Genomic DNA, 23,465 nt, shown 5'->3' on the forward strand with positions numbered 1-23,465 from the left:
CTTCTTTGCATGATTTATTGGCCTCCTTGTACCTTATAAATGTTTCGGCTGTACCAGCTAACTTGAAAGCCTTAAAAGCACGTCTTTTCTTACCCACCTCAACACCAACGCTTCTATTGAACCAAAAAGGTTTTGCTTTGCAACGACGTTCCTTGCTTACAAGTGGAATATACTGACAAGTATATTTATTAAGCAGCATTTTAAAGACTTCCCATTTTTGTTCTGTGTTTAACCCTGTGAAAAGCATTTCCCACTTAATATGTTGCAGAGATGCCCTTATACTGTCAAAGTTTGCACGTCTGAAATTTAGTGTTTTAGTTACTCCCTTATAGAATTGCTTCTGCAACAGAATCTCAAAGGAGACCATGTTATGATCACTATTCCCTAAATGCTCACCCACACAAATGTTAGAGATGAGTTCAGTATTGTTAGTTATTACAAGGTCCAAAAGAGAGTTATTCCTAGTAGGTTCTTGAACGAGCTGGAATAAAAAATTGTCATTCAGCATATTTACAAACCTACTAGCTTTTTCTGTCTTAGCAACCCCATTACCCCAGTCAATGTCTGGATAATTGAAGTCACCCATAGCAACAACTTGACCCAGCTGTGAAGCCGCTTGTATCTGCAAGAGTAGCTGGGCTTCATACTCGACACTTATACGAGGTGGTTTATAGCATACACCAATGATAATTCTTTTTGATACCTTTTGCCCAGTCGAAATCTCTACCCAGAGTGATTCTACACCCTCACCAGTGCCAGCTATTTTTATTTCTTTAGCGCATGGCTTTAATTCAGGCTTTACATACAAACCCACTCCTCCACCCTTTTTAATCCCTCTGTCCCTCCTAAAAAGGGTGTAACCATTTAAATTCACAATCCAGTCACATGTTTCATCCCACCAGGTCTCAGTGATACCAATTATATCATAATTTTTAGAGCATGCAATTAATTCTAGGTCTCCCATTTTACCTGACAAACTCCGTGCATTTGCCAGCATACAGCGGAGGTTACTACTTTTACTTTTGAAATGTGCATTACTTAGTGAAGAATTATACGTTAAGTTAGTATTATTCTGTTTTCCTTGTAACAGAGGGACCTCCTTAGCTGGTAAACTGTATGCCCCCCTCACTCCTCCCCCATGACCCCTTACTAACCCCACTACCCCGTCTACACTAGCTTCCCCATAATCCTTTATCTCACCCACCCCCCTCTTGCCTAGTTTAAACACTCCTCCAACCTCTTAGCCATTCTTTCCCCTAGCACCGCGGACCCCCTTCCATTGAGGTGCAAACCGTCACGGCTATATAGGTTGTACCCCAACGAAAAGTCAGCCCAGTGCTCTAGGAACCCAAACCCTTCCTTCCTGCACCAAGACTTGAGCCACGCATTAAGCTCCCTAATCTCCCGCTGTTTTCCTAAACTTGCACGTGGCACAGGCAAAATTTCAGAAAAGATTACATTGGAAGACCTTTCCTTGATCTTAGAGCCTAGATCCCTGAAATCATTCTTTAAGGTCTTCCATCTACCATTTATTTTGTCATTAGTACCGATATGCACTAAGACAGCTGGGTCGTGCCCAGCCCCACCCAATAATTTGTCTATCCGATCAACCACATGCCGAACCCTGGCACCAGGTAGACAGCAAACTGTTCGTTTGTAGCGATCCGGACGACAAATTACCCTATCCACTTTCCTAATAATTGAGTCCCCTACAACCACAATCTGCTTAGGCCTGACTCTACTCTCCCCCCCACCACTACTAGAGAAACTGGTCTCCCGGCTGTTAGAGAGATCAGCCCCATCTAGAATTGCCAATCCAGAGTTCATACTCCCATCATCTTCACACAATCTGGCAAATTTGTTGCGATGTATAATCTCCGGATCAGCCTCCATTTTCCTTTTGCCCACCTTAGATTTTCTAACTGTCACCCAGCTAGCTGCCTCAACATCCTGCTGCTGTTCTGTTCCCCCCAAACTATCTGACCCCGCTAGGTCCTGCTCAGTGAGCAAAAGACTCCTTTCAAGATTGTCAATCGACCGCAGTGTTGCAATTTGTTGCTCTAGTGCTCTAACTTGAGCCTCCAAAGTGGCAATTTGCTCACATCCACCACAGAGGTAAGCATTTTGGATCTCTTGTTCCAAATCTGCATACATATGACAGACTGTGCACTGAGTCAGACCTTCAATCTTGCTAGCACTCATTATCCCAGTTACAGATCAAAACAGGAAAAAATATAAATAAATATATAGAAAAAAAATGAGGGTTTAGAACAAACTTTTGACCTACAGTAGTTTGAACCTCCTTTAGTTTTCAACTCCGGTGTTTGTAACTCCACTTACAGATCCCCCACTTAACGAGCAAACACTTAAGAGAAGCTAACACTAGAGCAAGCTCCACTGGAGTCCCAGGGGTTCTATTTATACAGTCTGTTCAGGTGCAACTAATCAAACCCCACCCCCTCAAACGGAGGGAAAACTGCAAAGTAAAGCAGGTTGTGACAAACTTGCTGTAAGCACACTAGCACACCAAACTTTGCTGTTTAGCACCCAAGACAGAAAAAAAAAAAAAAAAAAAACCTTTTAAAAAAAAATTAAACCACAGTAGTTAAATATAAACCTTAATATAAAAAAGCAGTTAAGAAATACTTATCCTTTTCAGATGATTTGTTTGCTTTAAGTTGCTTTAAACCTGTCAGTACCAGTGTTATGTTTTTTGTTGAAAGTGGAGTAAATTATTATGCAGGCTGAAAGGGCTCCCAAACTTTTTCATATGACTGTATAGGAATAGAATATCCATATAATACTGTTATAACTAACAATAAATACAATGTGATGTTACAGATGTGATGTTAGTTATATTTTTAGACAAACATATATGAACGGAACTCTTTAGAAAACACTGCAGTCTATATGAACATAACCTAGCCAGTGCTCAATTCTAATGCATTCACTGCGAAAGCTTACTTTCTTCAAATTTAGCTTTTAGTTCTTCCTGTATTCTTAACATGGTATATGTAAACTAGTCTGTCAGTGGCAATAATAGCCAAACACTCTAAAGCTTGTGGCAAAAGATTTATCGTGAAAGCAATAAAGTAGCCGATTGCTTTTTCTGTACAGTGCATTCCCATCAATGTCTGTGCTGGACTGAATTTACACAGGTGTATAAATACTACATGGGGAAGGGGGGGGGTCACAGTAAACATAGTAGTCTCAGAGGGACACATACTGTAGGTCTGTGTTGCATGCTCTGCATTGTAACTGTTCAGCTAAAATCAATAGCATAGCAACACTCATGACTAAGCTACACACAAAGAAGAATTATTTATTTTATTGCCCTTCCCAATAAATAAACTTTAAAGGGGAACTATCGTGAACATTAAAATTTAATATAAGCTTAGGCTTATAATAAGCTTATAAGGCATAATGAAGTGTATCTTCACTATCCCTCTCTCGGCACCTGTTTCTCTTCATTCTGTCTTCATGCAGCAGTTGGGTGTTAGATGAATGATCCGATATATCTTACAGGGGGGCTCCCTTTCCTATCAGATGTATTAGAGCTCACTCTGATTCCAGTACAAACAAAATCTAACAAAATAACTGCTTTTTGCACAAATTCTGAATGTAGAGAGACAGGATTTCTGGTGATTTTCTAGTGAACTCTAATTCATTTTTTAGGCAAAAGGAGCCACCTATAAGATATATTGGATCTAAAACTCCCAACTCCTACATGAAGAGAGAATGAAGAGAAACAAATGCTGAGAGAGAGGGATAGGAAAGATGGACTTGATTACTTCAGAAGCAGTACAGAATTTATAATTGATTGTATTTAGAAAGTTTCTCAATTTAGTATGCTGAAGCTTATATTACATTTTCATTTTTGCGATAGTTCCCCTTTAAATAACTGGCTGGCCAGAACACAAAAAAAACACATGAGCCTTAATACATATATTACAGGAACATATACATTCATAAAAAATCATATACTGTAGAATTGCCATTGATTTCAATCCTTCCAAAGAAGTTAAAACACTGCACCAATTTTATAATCTCTCCAGCTTCTTGTCTCTTTAGCAGAATTTTAATATAACGCGTTACAGTCAATATAAAAATGAAGAGAGATCAATGTAGGCAAAATTACAGTTTATACAGTCCCTTAGGGGAATTTTAACAATAATTCATATGCATGTTATATTATCTGCTGGAGCCTTCTTCAGGACTTTGAGCATACACAGTAGAGAATAAATAAATAGCAACATGATTTAAGAAAAAGTTATGAAATCTCATTTACCAGTTTTATTCCCCTTAGGATCTTTAACACATACCTGAACCTCTGTAGTCTGCGCTCTAAGTGCTGATTAAGGAGGCAGCAAACTCCAGTCTCGTTCATCCTACCCCTATTACAATGTTTTCTGTCCCAGCTCACTTTAGAATTCCTTTAGATGAAATCCCTGCAGTGCTGGGGGTGGGGGAACAAGCAATAAAGGAAGAACTAGTAAGTACATCACTCTCGCTCAATAGGTGTGTAGTACATGGTATGCTGACTTGCTAATTTCATCTTTTGTGTCCCTTCTAGAGATGTTCTACTGCAAAAGCAACTGGCCTTAAATGACAATGACAATGTCTGTGCGTGGCATATTATATCCGTACTACTTATATGCTGTAAATTTCATCTCATCAATGTGACACCAAATGATCACACTGTAGTTCAGAAATATGATAATATTTGTAGGGATAATGAACTGCGTCTGATGACAGCATATGCAAATGTCCTTAACTTTAAAAACCATTAAACTTGCTTTCAAAGCTTTCATCCCATTACATGAAAGGAAAATTCCCGCTCCCTGGGAAGCTCACATTCATTTCACATTCTCTTTTAGCGGGAAGTGTTCTTGGGTAATTACAGCAGAAGGCACAAGCTGAAGGCTATTCCTGGAATGCTCACAGTGACTAAACGGGTGGAATTAATTCACTTTAAGACTGTATCCCGTGTGTTTTACGAAATGAATGTAGTGATTCTCAAATTAAAAAAAACAACAGATTTCTCATAAGATTTATTTTGTACATATTAAAAGGTAGGCTTTTTACTGGGTTTATAAATATGCATGTGCTTTTTTATCAACTTTACACAAAATGACAGCATTGTAGATGAACAAAGAGACCCAGGAGGACGTTTTCTAGTTAATCTTATTCTAAACCTCCACTAAATTCTCTCTTTAATTGCACTAAAGGTTAATGTACCAATAGTGAGTGAGTTAATTATTTCAAAGCGAAACACTGGAGCAGAGTTATTAATTTTAATTCCCAGCATTTTGATATTTTCCCCATTTATTATTTACAAACAGACACATTTATTAAACCTGATACCTGAGCCAAATGTGTGACTACTTTGAGCAGAGGATTACCAATCTGCTCTGTGAAGTGCTCACAATAGCAACAATGCACGGTATTACTCATCAGAATTTTCACTTTCCAATGTGTTATCACAACTGGGGAAATATGATTTGTTAAATTGGCAGCACAGTGGAGCAATGGTCGGCACTGCTGCCTTGTAGGGCTGTGGTCCTGGCTTCGGTTTCAGCAAAGAGTTTGTATGTTGTGTCTGTGTGGGTTTCCTCCCACAATCTGAAAACATACAGGCAGGTTAATTGGCTTCTGATAAAATTAACCTAGAGTTTGTGAATATGATAAGGACCTTTAATTGTAAGCTCCACTGGGGCAAGGAATATAAATATGTATAATCTCTGTAAAGTGCTGTGGAATATGTTGGTGCTATATAAATAAAGGATGATAATAATAATCTAAAGAGTTAGAATTTATTGACCCTTGATAAATCAGCCCTATTGTCTATAGGCTAAATTAGTGCAAGGGAATACAGACTTCCTTAGTTTATCTCCAACTATGTTTTGTCAACAGGTCAAGAAAAGCTGATGCTCTACCATTCACTCCTAAATGTTTCTGCACTGGTAGGCACGGCATCAGCCTGTGTGCGGACATATTGAGCATTTATCTGCTTGAAACTGCATACCTTCATATTTTTAGCACTGAAATGAACTTTTTGTGTTTGCAACCAGTCCAACGCTGTACCTGTGCAAACACATAAAGGAGTGAAAGGGAGCTCATCAGATTTTCTCCAATGTTTTCTGATGCACAGCCCTTGTGCCCTTATCCTTGTGAACACAAGTGCAATGTGCAAAGTGCAATTTCAGGTACAAATTTTTGTGCAAGGAGTGGATTGTGTGACACAAGTAATGAATGTTGCCTATTCACAGGCAAAAGTTGTGCAACTGCAGCTGCAACTGCGGAAAACATATGTCAGTTCCCCACTCAGTATAAACGTTTCAAAAGTGAACAGGATGTCATATATGGCATACATAAGCTACTAGTGCCTAACAACAGTGATCTCTGCATTTTCACAAGTTGTTTTCATTGATGTCCAATGCAATGAAAAAAAGTTTAAAATTATTTATACATCTGATTATTTCTAAATTTATTTGGGAGCAGTCCCAAGCTATGTGGCTTTCTAAATCTCTGTTATAAGCTAAGGGGGCCTAAGTGAGGCCTATGTTGTGAGATCTGTGATATAAAGCTTTTAATATTGTATCTTACCTAAGGAATTGATAATTATCAAAGCAAGACTGTCTTCAAACTATCTAATTTAATGCATATTGTTATACATGCTCAGAGCCCCATTCAACTAAAAAGAAAATCCTACAAATGCTTTAGCGCTCATTAAAATGTATGCTCCATGTTGATACTTTTGTTGCTAAACCTTGCTGAGTAATTATGAGTGTAAGCAAATGAGTGGGTCAAAGGCCATCTGGAAAAATGCACAGAAAATCTAGGCATTTAGTTTAATCTCCTTTTCATTTTTTGTTGCAAGATGTACTTCATTTAGCTAAGCTTTTCAAAGTCAGCGCTTCAGCTGAATGACCACAATGAAAAGGAGACATTTTTTAGGCTAATTTTACAGGGGACTAGCAGCTGTTGTGACCTTCTTTGTATCTTACAACTCCAAATGAAAAGAGTGGAATTTATTTTAGTTGTCTTAATAAGTGACCATTACAAATACCCTTTGAAGCATAGTAAATTCAAAGGGAAAATGTTTAGCTTCTGCACTAAAGAACTGGATTAGCCAGAGTAAATACATTAATGTGCTCACTTAGTGCTCAAAGACAGGACAAACCTTTGTGATCCAAAGTTGTTGGCCTAAGAATAAAATGTAGCTGTGTATAAGCACTATCATTTTTGAGATGTAAACAGCCTGAGATATTGGATAGGTCATGTAATTTCAGGTACACAGAGGTCCAAACTGGGTGTAAAAAAACATATTTTCCAGAAGTATGTAGTTACTCATCACTTATTTATTTGGTAACTTGCCAACTATTTGGTAACTTGCAAGTAAAAGCACAGAGGCACAGGGAGTCCTGTAATTACCCAATTCTTTAAGCTGCCAACAACCCCAGGAACCTAGCTGTACCTTGCAGAGACTAAGATCTGGCTTTAAAGGGCAGAGGGGCAGTGGTTCAGGACCAAAAGTGCTGTATGCGGCCTACCTTTCTCATTATAGCTCTTTTCCTGTCCAACTCCATTTCATTGACCATACCTCCTGAGTTCATTAGAAGGACTTCTCCCAAAATTTTCAAATATTAAACCCCCCCCCCCAAAAAAAAATCTGGCATCTGTTCTGCTTTTGCTCTCACTGGAAGTAAAGGTTAATTTTAGCCTTAAAAAATAATTAGCTCTTCCAAAAATGTATCTTTTGGTTTGTGGTTTTGGTTTTCACCAGCACATTACTTTATTTGTTTGGAGGCCTAAGTGCTTTATCTTCTGAATTAGGTAGGCAACTACTATACGGCTGCCCCTATTAACAGAAGTGATGTATCAAAAGTCTTAAATGTATTAAGTTTATATATGACTATACTCTTAGCTGTGTAATTTTGACTCCTGTCTGTGCAGATAGCAGATGAAGGTCCCCCTGCTGCTCCCTACCAGAATAAAGCACTGTACTATATTCACATGTTAACCCTATTCTGTTCCCTACACTTTTGGGCTATTCAGAAAAAGCATAGACTAAACAATGGGAAATACTTGTTCAAGTCTTGCATAACTCTCGGTGGATCTAAATAGGACTGTGTGAACCATCTACTTGGAATATATAAGGGGCTTTTAGACTAAAGTGGACTACTATTTAACTGAATTGGGAAAATAACACAAATAGGGGGAGGTCAAAACATAATCATTCATTTATAAAGTGCCAATATATCCTACATCAATTTCGTTATATTGTTCACCATCACATGTGTATCACACACTCACTAAGAGCCAATTAACCTTCTTGCATATTTTGAAAATGTGGGAAAATAAAGCACCAAGACAAAATAAATAACTTGTGAAAAGAATTAGTGGCATTGAGAAATCAAATATAATAAAGACATATGTCAACAGTAATATTTAACGTTAGTTATGTAATATTCTTTAACGGACATTCAACTACAATTCACAGCATTGAACCTAGTGAGAGAGAGAGAATACAATTCTGTGTATGCAGATTCCCCCAGGAGCCCCCCTGACTTGGATGGATTCTGTTCTAAAAGCTAGTCCTAGTCACTAGTACCATGGCCTTGAGGGCAGAGCCACCTGCTTTGCTGTAAGAGCAGTTCTTTGTTTTTCTGTGTTGTGAAGTGATCTCTTGATGCTCTCACACGGGTAACTCCCTTTTTTACAAGTCTAGAAAAATTCTGTGATTCCATAGTTCATCGTTCCAACTCTTTGTGAGTTCAGAATCCACAGCTTATGTTAAATAAACATTTTCTTTCACCTCAAGTGGTATTCAATTCCTGAAATTCCAAGATGCTAGCCATCAAAGGGATGTAGGAAAGATGTTTAACAACTACTGGAGGATCATAGGTCTAATCTGCCTGCTTCATATAAATAATATAAATAATGGCAGCCTACTTTTGTACTCTTGTCTCTGGTTAAGATGGCTCTAGTAATATTGGACACTGATTGGGTATTGATTGATTATAAAAAGAGAGTGAAAATCTAATGGTCAAGGGCAAATATCAGTATATGATCAAAGCTGTATCTGAGGTTATCACTTGTGAACCCTTCCTAAGACTTTGGCCCATATGCCATAATTGGCACTGTTGTCTATTTTTTCTCTATAACTATTCTATAGCAGTAATATTTGAATTTTACATTCCGTGACCCTATAAGGGCATTAGGGGACACAATATGTAGACAGGTGCTTTCAAAAAGTACTACGAGACAGAACTATGTTCTGTGTGAAGTGTTTGCATTGCATAATCACAATGCTTGGCTACTACAATCAGTAATGCTGATTAAAGCTTAAAGGAATTGTTGTTCAGTGTAAAAATAAAAACTGGGTAAATAGTCTGTGCAAAATAAAAAATGTTTCTAATATAGCCAAAACTGTAATGTATAAAGGCTGGAGTGACTGGATGTCTAACATAATAGCCAGAACACTACTTCCTGCTTTTCAGCTCTCTTGGTTTACACTGACTGGTTACCCAGAGACTTGAGAGGGGCCACATGGGCCATATCTGTTGCTTTTGAATCTGAGCTGAATGCTGAGGATCAATTGCAAACAGATATGTACCATGTGGCCCCCCTTCAAGTCGCTGACTAACTCAAGAGTTATAGAGCTGAAAAGTAGTGTTCTGGCTATTATATTACCCATATTGTCACTCCAGCCTTTATACATTACATTTTTGCCTAACTAAATATATTAGAAACATTTTTTATTTTGCACAGCCTAGTTTTTATTTTCACACTGAACTGTTCCTTTAAGTTTAGGCAGATACAGGAATGTTGCCTCAGTGTAGTGGTGTATGGATACTCCATAAGCATGTGTAGCACAACTTTAGAAATTTTATGGATGATTTGTAACTCTTTTCACTAACACAGCGGATATTGGCATGGAAATGCTTGACTATGCATTTTTGCACCAAAATTCTCTCTGATGCAGCAGTTCTTGGTGCAGGCAAAGAACAAAGCTAATGCCAGGGTTGGGGTGTTAACAGAAAGCTGATCTGAACTGCATGTGCAGCTTCTCTGTAAGTGAGGACAGACACACCAACTTCTGTGTGAACAGTAACTTGATTGCTTTATAGAACTCAGCATAACATGTCTGCAACAGGAACTTTTCATATAGAGCATACACAGGAAGAGGAAGAAGAAAATCACTCAGCGTTACAGGTCAAACATGACATCACATTGCTAAGCAACAATAAACCCTCCCTGCATTAAGTAACATGCATTGGAACAATCTCTGTCTGTTGTTTTCCAACATGGGGTTGATTCTTGGCCTGTGCTTTTTTTACAGGCCAAGATCAGCCCCTGTGTGGCATAAGGCTAATGCCAAACGAGGGCTAATATTGGCCTGTGGAAAAAAGCAGGCCGAGAATCAGCCCTAACGTGGGCATTAGAATTCTTTGCCTGTGTTCAGAACTGCTGCATTGGCACAGCTGGCACATGCAGCTGATTCCAATGTGAAATGTGAGAATTCGCATTTCAGCCCCTAAAATCAGGCCCGGCCTAGGGCGGCACAAATTAAGGGGCGACATGCTGCCCAGCCACACCTGAAGCTTGCTTACATCTGGAACACTGGGGACTGGTCAGGTGGCAGATTTTGTCTGTTGTTTACGTATCAATGTATCCCTGTAAAAATAGGGTACAATAGCAGGGCAAAGTCTGTTAAGTTTTGTTGTGTACTTAGGTATAAAAAAAAAAGTCTCGTACTTAAGTATCAGAGTACCAGATAACGCAAGATATGGATGTTGTTTTCAATAATAAAGGAAACAGATTTGTCCACTGAAATATTGTATTTACCTTGATGCAAAAGTAAACACTTCTGATTTTGATGACAGTGTCTCCTTAAGGTACCCCAAAGGCATTTCTTGGAGTGAACCTTAAAGAGCCTTCTGGGTACGAGCCTTTGGGAATTTTATCTAGTGCAGTGAAATGAATAAGCTTTACATTGATTCTTCCCAGACTAAAGAATAAAAACAAGGAAAGATATTTCAAGTCTACAAAATGTAAAAAAAAAAGACTTTAGATAATGTGCGCTATCATTCTCCAGATGAAAGAAGACTTGATTTTTTGTTTTAATCAGTCTCTTTTAATGTAATTCACAAATGGCTCTGTGCTGTTTTTGGGTCCAGGATTTAAAAGGATTACCAAGTCTTTTATTATTCTGATCAGAACTGTATAGCCTACCCTATAGCTAATATCATATTATAAGGGTTAGTCCCTATGCCCTCGGGCTGAAGTGCCAGATCACCATGTGGAGCAAAAGCATGCCACTTAGTGCTCATTCAGACAACCCTTCTACCCGGGAACTGGCTGTGCTCTGTACCTCAAACCATTTAAAAAACCCAGCATGAGATACAGAATACAGCGTTCATCCCCTTCTTCATCTTCTGTACCCCTGATACTTTTTGTTATTGAAAACTTAATAAAAAGAGATTTAACAAGAATACAGCGTTCATGATACAGTCCAGCCCAATCCTCCTTCCTCTAATGAATACATCTCTGCTGAAACCAGGCATCACTGTATTCAGGTCTTTGTGGTCTGTCATTTGAAATTAAAAGTCAAATCACATTCTATTTCCTGTTCAATTAAGCACATGCAAAATCAATCACTAGTCAACTTAGCAGCCCTCTCTATTCATTAAAGGGGTGGTTCACCTTAAAGTTAACTTTTAGTAATTAGTTATAGATTTGCCAATTCTAAGCAACTTTTCAAGTGGTCTTCATTGTTTATTTGTTAGGTTTCTTTACATATATATATTTATATTCTTTTTAATATTTATATTTCTTTTTATTACTCATCTCTCTGTTGAGACTCTTTCCTTATCATTTTCCAGTCTCTTGTTCAAATCATGTATGGTTGCTAGGGTAATTTGTACTCTAACAACCAGATTGCTGACATTGCAAACTAGAGAGCTGCTGAATAAAAAGCTAAATAACTTAAAACCCACAAATAATAACAAAGAAAAACAATTGCAAATTGTCTCAGAATATCACTCTCTGTCTACATCATGCTAAAAGTTAACGGGATACTTTCAAAGTACATCCAGCAGACTTCTGCACTGAAATCAGTTTTTCAAAAGAGCAAACTGATGTTTTTATATTTAATTTTGAAATCTGACATGAGGCTAGACATATTTGTGACTTGTGCTCTGATAAACGTTAGTCACTCTGTACTGCTGCACTTCAAATTTTAAGGATATCACCCCCTCCTGTCCCCTCCAGCAGCTCATCAGCAGAACAATGGGAAGGTAACCAGATAACAGCTGCCTGGTAGATAGAAGAACAGCACTCAATAGTAAAAATCCATGTCCCGTTGGGATTCAGTTACATTGAGTAGGAGAAAAAATATCAATATCAATGCCGAAACAGTTTAACATTTTAAATACAATTTATTCACTTTGAGCAATAACACATTTTTTTTCTCTATAACTGATGTGCTATAAACTGTGCTATAAACTATGTGTTGCCAGATATTGCCTCAATACTACATGGACTGCTGAGAATACAAAAAAGAATAAAAGAAACAGTAACACCAAAAAAATGAAAGTGTTTTAAAGGAATGCCAATATAATATACTCAGTGCCCTGCACTGGTTAAACGGATGTGTTTGCATCAGAAATGCTACTATAGTTTATATAAACAAGTTGTTGTGTAGCCATGGGGGCAGCCATTCATACACAGTAGATAACAGATACGTTCTGAAGAATCCCATAGTATACTACAGAGTTTATCTGTTATCTGCTGTGTATCCTGTGCTTTTCTAATTTCCAGCTTGGAATGGCTGCCTCCTACACAGCAGCTTGTTTATATAAACTATAGTAGGTTTTCTGAAGCAAATACACCAGTTGTACCAATGCAGCACAATCAGTACAGCATATTTTTATTACAGTACTTTAATACACTTTCATTTTTTGGTGTTACTGTTCACTTAAGCACTAGAAACAGCACTAATGCAGTCTGGAGGATCTCAACCTTTTCCAGCATTAAAGTTCTGATACCCATTTCTTCAAATGGCATGGCTCCACATTAAGTTATCTTTATATTATAAATCTGCCTAAGCAGACAGCATATTTAGAGATCCTTCTTCACTAGAAATCTCAGTCACACATGTGAATTTTTGTGGCATGTTTTCAGGCAGAGAGCCAAGTTTGACAAGTGACAAGTAAATTAAGACTTACTCTGAGGTGCTGAGCATGACAAAAAAAAACAAGTGCTGTAATAAGCAGGACTAACACATTATTTGCAACAGCATGATAGCATTTCTAAGCATTGTTATTAAGTTACCATTGACTTAGATTGCTGGGAGATGTACATCACGGCCAGTTATGAAGACCCGAGGGGCAAAATCATTTGACTTACTTTTAGATGCAGAGCTTATTAATTATCAAACAAACAAGTCCTAGTGTCCCTGTAATCATTAATAGCTGTCTAGGTTCTACTTAAAAATTGCTTCACTCTTGATCTTACTAGCTTCTGGATATTGCTAAATAAAAGTCACCTCATGTCTGAGTTCTGTGTGTTAGAATAATAACTGCCATATTGCTATTGATACAGTTTATAAAATGCTTTTTTTCACACTCAAGATTATATTATGATAAATGATAATTAATTAACCCTCGATATTCGACTGCCGAATGTAAATCCTTCGACTTCGAATATCGTTTTAGGCGGAGAGGTAGAGGGTCGAAGTTTTTTTTAAAGAGACAGCACTTCGACTTTCGAATGGTGGAATAGTTGAATGATTTTTAGTTCGAATCGTTCGATTCGAAGTCGTAGTCGAAGGTCGAAGTAGCCTATTCGATGGTCGAAGTAGCCAACAAAAACATTCGAAATTCAAAGTTTTTTTTCTTCTATTCCTTCACTCGAGCTAAGTAAATGGGCCCCCTAAGTCACAGAAAACAATATAGTTTGCTTTTTACATTTCTGTTACTTAAGGTTTCCTGGTATTGCACATACAGTAATTCAGCAAATCAATGCAGCTTCTTTCCATCAACTTTTAAAAAGAACATTAGATGATATACAGTATTTTATAAGGTAATGATCTTTTCAAACTACTATGAGATTATATACTGTAGATGTAAAAGCTGTGACCAGTTTATTATGGCATTCTATTTTTCTGTCCTTTAAAAGTGTAAATCCAGAGCTCAGTAGGTCACTCTACAACTATCTTTAGCATTCAATGATCATTGGATTTCCTTGACAGAGTTCAAGGGCTGCACTCACACCTCACCTTGAGTGCTTTTATCTGGCTATTTGTTATTACAGGACACAGCAATGGCACCGAGCCTGTTGATTAATATGTCCTTCAGACACATGATGATGATGATGTTAGTCCACAGTACAAGCTGATAATTGCACCAAATCACTTGACGTATGGAGCACACCATCTGATATACTCAGCTTAGAAGACTTAGAAGATTGCACTGAGCCCTCATTATGTTTACCCACCTGAGGGCACACAGAAGAGACTCGTTGTATGAGAACAAGCTTCTATGCATGTTAATTAACTTAGGATAGCTACATGTTTAGAATATTGCCTAGAGAAGCCAGAAATAAATTAACGAAATAGTGTTGAAATAATAAGCTTTCCATAAAACTCATAAAAACTGCCATCATATGGCAGAGAAACCTAAGCAAAATTTTATTATAGAAATACTATGAGCTGCTTCTTCATTTTAACTAAGTGGTAGGGGATTCCCTGCCATTTCAATCGTTAAAGGAGAACTAAAGCTTAACTCAAAAGTAGCAGTAGTGTTGTACATTTTTGGGCTTCTGTACCAGCCCAAGGCAGCTACAGCCCTTTAGCAGGGAAGATCTGTGCCTCCAAAGATGCCCCAGTAGCTCCCCATCTTCTTTACTACTGATTCACTGCACATGCTCTGTGCTGCTGTCACTTACTTAGATAAGAGACCCACTCACAATATACAGTACACATAGAATAGAAATGTCCCAATATAAGGCTGATTAATAATTAATACAGATAATTGCTACATGGCAGCACAGAAACCACTTCAACTAGCATCAGAATGTAATAATCAGCCCTATAGCATCAGTTTATATTACAGGCTAACCTGCTTGATCATTTGCAACAACCCCTAAGCTTAGCTTCTCAACAGCTGCTCAGAGCCCACTGAGCATGTGAGTTTTCAAGATGGTGACCCCCTGTGACAATATTGAAGTCCTGGATCATTGCTGCTATCAGGGCCAGACATAGGGGTAGGCAGAGTAGGCCTAGGATGCAATCATGGTGGGGTGCACTTTTAAGGGGAATTTATTTCTTTTTTTTTTTTAAAACCCTGGTTTGCTTGGCCTTTAAAAGTTTTTCAATGTTGTAAACAACCTGTTCCAACCCCATCTTGCCCATGATTCGTACTGCAGGCAGAATCACTCCCCACCTCCCTCTTGGCAGCTGCTGGCACAGGTAAATATTTGTAGGGATGCACCAAATCCAGGATTTGGTTCGGGATTTGGCCAGGATTCAGCCTTTTCAGCAGGATTCGGATAAGGCTGAATCCTTGCGCCTGGCCGAACAGAATCAGAATTTGCATATGTAAATTAGAGGGAAATCACGTGACTTTTCATCACAAAAGAAGAATTTTTTCCACTTTTTCCTTTCCTGCACCGAATTTGCGTATGCAAATTAGGATTTGGTTTGGTATTTGGCCAAATCTTTCACCACAGATTTGGTGGATCCCTACATATTCGTGGGCAATATGATGGATTTTTGGCTCCTGCTGGCACATGTACATATTTAGGGGAAATATTGTGTTTTTTGGCTGCTGCTGGCACAGGTATAGATTTGGGCCAATATGAGGGATTGGCTGCTGCTGGCTCAGGTACATGGGGCAATATGGTGGCTGCTGGCACAGGTACACAGATGTTTGGGGCAATATGATGGATTTTTGGCTCCTGCTGGCACAGGTACAAATATGGATTTTTTGGGGATTGACTGCCATTGTCACAGGTACAAATGGGGGTAATATGATAGATGTTGGTACAGGTACATGGGGCAATATGAATGGTAAGGAGGGAAATGGTAATGCAGGATCAGGTGGGGGGCAATGATTGAAGCCCTTGCCTAGGGTGCCAAAATACCTTGGCCCGGCCCTGGCTGCTATTGAGAAGCTGAAACTTTAGGCTGGTGCAATAAGTTCAGTATATAAAATGCTATTTTTAGCCACATTCATTTTTAGGGTTTAGTTAGGACCTAAACACGACCCCTACGCTGTGCGCATGACGTCACTTCCGTCCTAAGAACTGGGGAAATATTTTATTAGCTCAAAACAAATTTACAACTTTTATCTTTGCAGAGAAATGTCTTCCTAAAGTACCAAAAAATAAACCAAATGTACAAAACCTTATAGGTAATATCTTAAGCTACAGTAGAAGGGGTGGTAAATCTGGCACAAAATACGAGTACAAATATGACATTTTCTCTGGTGCAAATAAATGACTCATGCTTCCTGAACTGAACTCCTACTCGCTGCCTCCCAAACTGACCTGATGCAGTAACGAAGAGATAAATTGACTTTTGCCATCATAAAAGAACAGCTTACTCATGCAGTCTCTTAGCCAGCTTGCAAAGCAGATGATTGTACCAGGGAAAAATGTTAGGCAGATAAAACACAGTAATAAAACTTTGAGGGGCCTATTTAAAAAGAACTTAATTTGAAAAACATATATTTGTAAAAAAAATTAAATTGATAGAAATGTTTAATTCTGACATGACTAATATTTTCGGATTTTCTTTTTTTATTATTCGTATTTTTTTCTCAAAAAATTTGTTTTTTTAAATTTCTCTAAAAAAATATATAAATAAATTGCAAAACTCTAATACAAAACTTTGGCAAGTAAAAGTAGTCGAGATCCTATAGCAGTCAATGGAAGCTGCATGATCCTGTTGGATTTTTTTTAACCATTGAGACTTTTAGAGGTTTTCAAATATTCGTCTACTTGTAATTGTCTGAAAAACTCAAAGTTTTAAAGGTTTTACAGATAGTCATATTTTTTTTTTGGATGGTTTCAGTTGGTACTTTTTATTTTCGGATCTTTTAATAACTTTTATGGTGTTCAAGGTTTTAGAGAAATAGAGTTTATTTGTGGTTTGAAAAAGCTCTAATACCACGAAAATTCAACCTTTAATACATGGGCCTCTATGTCTTTGCAAAAGCATTTTTTACCCTAATAGTACCAGGCCCAGCTGGCCAGACACCGTAGGCAGCTCTAAGCTGTAAACCTTTTATAAAAGATTCTAAATAGTTAAAGAAACATTTTGAAATCATAATAACGAATATATATTATTGGGGTTATTTACCCTTCAGTAACATGTATGACTGATGTAAACAATAATATTCTGAGACAATTTGCAGTTGGTCTTATTTTTGGTGGTTTTTGAATTATTGAACATTTTGTTCAGCAGTTCTCCAGTTTGGAATTTAAGCAGCTAATTGGTTGCTAGACTTCAAGTCTAGCTGTATACTCAAAACCAGACGCAACCAAAAAATCTGAACATGGTGTTAGTTTAGATGAGCACAAGTAGATGCAAGCACTTTATTAATGGTTATTAGCGGTGGTGATTCTACACCTATTCTGTGCGTTGTGCTCTGTCTAGTAGCCATAAATAAGCCTTTATTTATAATAGTGAATTATTGAACATCTACTGTATGTCAACTTTGAATTTTATACAGTAGACTGTACACCATTTTTGTAATACTGTAACTTTGATTTATGGTAAATTATACATCTTTGTTTATGAATTATGAATTAACGAATAATGAATTAACTGCAGAATCCCTGGTTCCTTATTTCTCAGCAGTTTTACTGCATGTACCTCAGGGTGTCCATTGTTCTCATGGCAGCTCTGCAGCCAGCTATGAAATTATGTGAAGGTACAATATGTTTAAGTTGGCACCCACTGACAAACGAAAGCATACAATATTTATGCAATATAATGTTTACCCTTTCAGTGCACACATTACTATTATTGTCATGTAACTGATGTCTATTACAAGAATATACACAAAAGGGAGATGATTAGAGTTGCCACCTGGCGTAAAAAGAATGCTTGATGTCAATGTTATTAAAGGGGTGGTTCACCTTTACATTAACTTTTAGCATGTTATAGAATATCCTATCCCTAGCAACTTCTCAGTTGGTCTTCATTTCTTTTATATAGTTTTAAAACCACTGCCTGATTGCTAGGGTAAACAAGACCCTTGCAACCATATAGCTGCTGATACACCAAACTGGTAAGCTGCTAAACAAAAAAAGAAATAACTGGAAAACCACAAAATAAAAAAAACGAAGACCAATTGCAAAAATATCAATGTCTGCATTATACTGAGTACATTTAAAGTGAACAACCCCTTCAATAGGAAAAACATAACAATATAGGAAGGCCGGTATTATTTCTTAGAAAAGGTGGTAAGCCTAGAGATGATCACCCCAGAGCCCACTTCAATATGGCATCCTGTGTAGCCAAACAGGGTGAAAATCTCAAAGGCCAGCACTATATCAAAACACCAATGTCTACATCTACCTTCTCCATTCATTTTTATGGAGTCGCATGTAAATCACATGAGATTTTCTAGTGGCTATCCAGATCAGATTTTATATTGAAACATGTTACTATTTAACCAGATACTTGCAGTCACTTGGTCACTTGCTCTATAGCACTGGCTGTTATTTAAACAACTGCCAGTGCTGTACATTCTAGGTTTCCAAGTTTCTATTTGATATATGCTGTCTGCCAAGACACAGGCAAAATCAAAGCCAGCTGGTACTTTAAGGGTTAATCATTGAAAACCGTTGTTTTATAAAAATCATTTGGAAGGCATAATGAGATTTTACTCTACCACTATAGTCAGGAACTAACAAAATTAGCCAGATATAGGGATCCCACCTACCCATTATTTAGCCTAACCAATAACAATAATACCAGATGCTAATTTTATTTAAAATAAACTAAGCTAAGAAATAAGGAAGGTAGGTAGTTTTTTTTCCCAGAAAAGTGGACTACACTAATTTCCATGTGTTTTGCTATGAAACCGTCAAAAATCCAAATCTGTGTCAGGCCTGGATTTGTGGCGAGGACACGTCGCCCCGAAATAAGGAGCAGCATCCTAAGTGTCCATGAAAATCAGCCCCATTACCCCCAGCCACAGCATGTTGAGCCAAACACTCCCTGACCAGGTTTCTTTGCTCTGTCCTCTCTCTTGGTATATTGTAATTATAACTGACAATTTGCACTATATAGTAAGTTTTAGCAAGCTGACCCGAATCACTTGAAACATGCAAAAGATCATGACAATAGCAAGAATATTTATGGTAATATAATTACTTTTATTCTTGCAATAAAGCCCATGGGATTCAATCAGTAATAACAGGGATGTAGGTGTGAAGCCTCTAAAGGCCCCATACATGGGCCGATACAAGCTGCCGAGTGGGCAGGTTATTGGCCCATGTGTGGGGCCCTCCGACGGGCTTTATCGATCGATATCTGGCCGAAAGTTGACCAGATGTCGATCAGGCAGGGTAAAAAATCCCGTTGGATGTTGGCCGCATGTGTTCATTGATGCGGTCCTGTGATCCGATAGCCCGTGTTGTCTCCATTCTGATCTAATAGTTGAGCCCTTTTTCACCCAGGAGCAACATTCAAATGTGAAAACACTTTGGGAGTAACATGATAATCAAAAGTTCCTGTGGTAACAAATACGTGCTGTGATTGGCTATTTGGTATCCCTATGTGCATTGGCAGCCTGCAGGAGGCTCTGTTTGGCAGTACATCTGTTTTTTATGCAACCGAATCTTGCTTCCAAGCCAGGAATTCAAAAATAAGCACCTGCTTTGAGGCCACTGAGAGCAACATCCAAATGGTGAGCAACGAGACTCTGGTTGGAGATCACTGCTCTAATTGCTTTCCAATGGGAAATTCACAAACTGTTTTCATCTGGAAGATTTTTCATTTTTCGTTGCAAATCCTGGAAAGCTGGGGATATATTTACTGTATTTAGAGCCTTTACACAAGGGGAATAATTTATGTTTTCTGCTGTGTTTTTGTTTTGTGCATTCCACTGTATGGGAACATATCAGTTATTGGCACCCATTCTTCCTTATGTGCCTGTATCCACGGTATCACCTCAAATTGTTGAACAAAGGTAAGATGCATGCAGTAGTTCAGCAGAGTGGGTACCAGCAATGTATGGGAGAATGGGCTCTATTAACTTATGCACTCCAATCTGATGGAATGCATAAAAAAGTCATGGACTGGGAGTGCCTGCGTGTAGGAGTCCTAAAGAATACAGTCTTGTTACTGGATTAGCATAATTTAACCATTGATAATATGTTAAAATATTCTGAGTGGTTCTGACTAGACAATCCTGTTGCATCGGTAATTAAAGGGGACCTGTCACCCTAACAAATAATTCCAAATCCTTTTCTATCACGGTAGATAAGCAAAATAAACGTTACTTTCACTATATAAATTATTTAAATCTTGTTTCCTTCAGTCTTGGAATTCACAATCACAGGAGGTACCATTTTGTGGGCACTGTTATCAAAGCAAGTTGTGTATCACCTCAAATTATGTGTATGTGCCAGAATGGGGAATCTAATGCCCATGACCATGTGCAGGCTACACAATTTTAGCCATAAGGATGGAGGGGGAATGTAAGAAGTGCAGTGAAATCTAGGAAGTGTTGTATGAAAAGTCAAACCACATGTGCAGTGCAAGGTTCTCTTTGGAGCTTCCTTAGCCTAATTTACCTATGCAAATGTGGGTTCGGATTCGGTTTGGTATATGGCTGAATCTTTCACAAAGTATTCAGGATTCAGCCAAATCCCGAAAAAGTAGATTTAGTACATCCCTACTTTTTTCATCACCCCATCATGTTACTGAAAAATCCCTCTCTTCTGGGAATTATTCATCATACAGAATTTGATGAAGTTTGTTACAAAACTCCAGCAAAGGACATTCTCAGTTTATTAGATTTACTCTTTTTTATAATGTTATAATTAAATAGTACAACACAGTTTCTGACGTGTAATACACAGCGGGTACAGCCAATAAGCCACTTAGAGAGGCACTTCAAATGCTGCTTGAACACATACAGCTCAAATTAAAATTTTAGACATGTGAAATTGTCTGGCAGAAGACAGTAAGTAAATAGATTTGCTCTCTCGCCAAGTTCATTTCTGCTAAATGCAGTCAAGCCTTTTCATCTATTGATTTGACATTTATTAGGTTCTTTGGTGTTTTAGTCTATGAAAGCACAAAACAGTGTTTTAGTGGTTGCTGAGAGTTTGTTATTGTAGACACTGTTTTTTAATATCTATGAGCCACAGGCGCACTTGTCCTGTCTGCTATTTTGCATTTTGACTGGCAACATAAAACTTTAAAGGGAAACATACTACAAACTGCATCCAGTGATATGGATCTGAGGCAAATTTCTGCATTGCGCAGAAAAAATCAAAGCAAAAAACATCCAAAGATGCTGTGAAAAATAATGCAGATTGACTTCAGTGATTTTAGAACAGTTTCCAGTGGTTTCATGGTTTTCCACAGTTTTGGGAATTTTTCAGCAAAGCAAAACAGAACAGACTAGCTCATCACTAATTGTAATCAATATTAAGGATCAGCGGCAGAACTACCGGGGTGCAGCAGGTGCGATTGCACCCAGGCCCGCACCCCTCAAGGCCTGCGGAAGATTGCGCTGGAACAAATCTGGCAGAGGGGAGTGTGGGGCCAGGTACCCGGGCCTGGGAGCTACTAGTTCCATTACTGTTAAGGATGGCATTTAAAAAATAATGTTAGAATGAATAAAAATATAGTTGCAGTTCTTGCCTATGAAGGCTTTCATTCATCCAAACCATGATGTATAGTATCAATTAGTAGTTCAACTCGCAATTGAAGAAGCTGCTTGGATAAACAGTGAAATGTTTTCAAGAACTCCCAAAGTCCAGTTGTTTTAGACCTACCCATCAAATTCTTTTTTGCCCTCATATGAAACCAAACAACATAGTGACAAATGCAAACAGGACAGGTTGGAGGATTATCCTGCACCAGTAGTCCTGGAGGACTTTATTGGAGTTTTACTGGGCACTGGGGCTTTACAAATCTGTCTGGTTGTTGTTGTCGTTGTTGTCGGGCTACAGCTCTCATCATATGTTAACCCTTGATAATGTTTAACATTTGCTATGCAAGGTTTAAGATACCTGGAGGAGGAGGGCACTTGCACTTATGTGTTTGGTGGTCTTCTCTGGTGGGCCCATGTACGCCAGTTTGATACTGACTGCACCCCCTAGTTCCCTATAGAAGTTCACAAATGGAAATTCTATCGATGCAAGAGAATTCTCCCAGGAGCATGTACTACTTCATGTATCTTGCTGTTCTCTTATATACAGAGATTATTATGTCACCTTGGCTTCATTACGACTTTTACACACAGGCAGTTTTTATGCATTTACAAACACATGATGAAAGTGAAGAATGTATACATTGTGCAACCTTTTATTCCATTATCTTTTGAAAATGCAGAAAGTTGCCTCTGCAATAAAACACAAATGCAGTGAAACAATATTCTGAATACTCATGAGTACCACCAGGCCAAATAAAATGGAATCAATTAGCTGATGTGTTTAGGTACACTCAAACCTGGTCTCATAAGCATGTCAAACACATACAGAATGCCCAATAGTAAGAGCCCTTATATTACACTGTGGTAAATGACATAGTTATACATGCTAGGTAATATGTGCTTATTATTTACAATTCCAATGGCAGGAACAATGAACATTTACACAGATTCTCTTTGGAGGACTATTTTACATTTTAATGCAGCTGCTAGCTCTGGAGAGCTGGAAACATTTTTACTGCCCAATATTGCTTTACGAATACAACATTGATTTTGCTGGTCTACAGCCTCTATCATGTCTTGATAACCTCGATAATACCAAATTCTGATCCCAGGAAGATTTAACCTTTAATATCATGTGGGTGCATATATTTATTTTTAATCCTTTATTTAAATCCTTTCATTCTCAGTGATCCCTATCCCATCAGATTTTATATTAAATAATTATTTGCTCAGCACACATTTGGGCCAGTTTTCATTTGAAGTAAATGAACCTGCACCGGAGAGTTAGGTGTAAAGCTCCCCATAAACGCGACAATTCTTTTTACCGAACGACCGATTTTAGGGAAGTCCGACCAATCCGTCGAAATTATCGTGCGGTTAGTGGGATTCGAACGATCGTACATCTTACGATTTTTCAGCCGACAGGAAATTGATCGGCCAGGTTAAAAAATCGTTGCCGGTCCCAGTGCAATCTATCTATGTTTGCAGGGCCAAGCAGGCAGCTCCCCTTTGTTTTCCTGGCAAATTGGACTTTTTAGTTGATGGTCAATTCGTATG

The 23,465-nt window shown here is 38.1% G+C and overlaps 1 protein-coding gene across 3 annotated transcripts in view; it reads right to left on the reverse strand.

Moving 5' to 3' along the window:
- The window catches only part of LOC108718965 (transmembrane protein 108), a 109,480-nt gene that overhangs the window by 64,947 nt on the left and 21,068 nt on the right, over positions 1-23,465 (reverse strand). The window contains exon 2 of one of the 3 annotated variants that reach the window (XM_041566052.1): positions 4,323-4,456. The exons of the other annotated variants lie outside the window; for them this stretch is intronic. The gene's annotated coding sequence lies outside the window, so the exon portion shown is untranslated. The remainder of the gene's footprint in view (positions 1-4,322; positions 4,457-23,465) is intronic. 3 annotated transcript variants of the gene reach the window in all.

Source organism: Xenopus laevis, chromosome 6L (assembly GCF_017654675.1).
Source record: "Xenopus laevis strain J_2021 chromosome 6L, Xenopus_laevis_v10.1, whole genome shotgun sequence".
Classification (NCBI taxonomy): Eukaryota; Metazoa; Chordata; class Amphibia; order Anura; family Pipidae; genus Xenopus; species Xenopus laevis.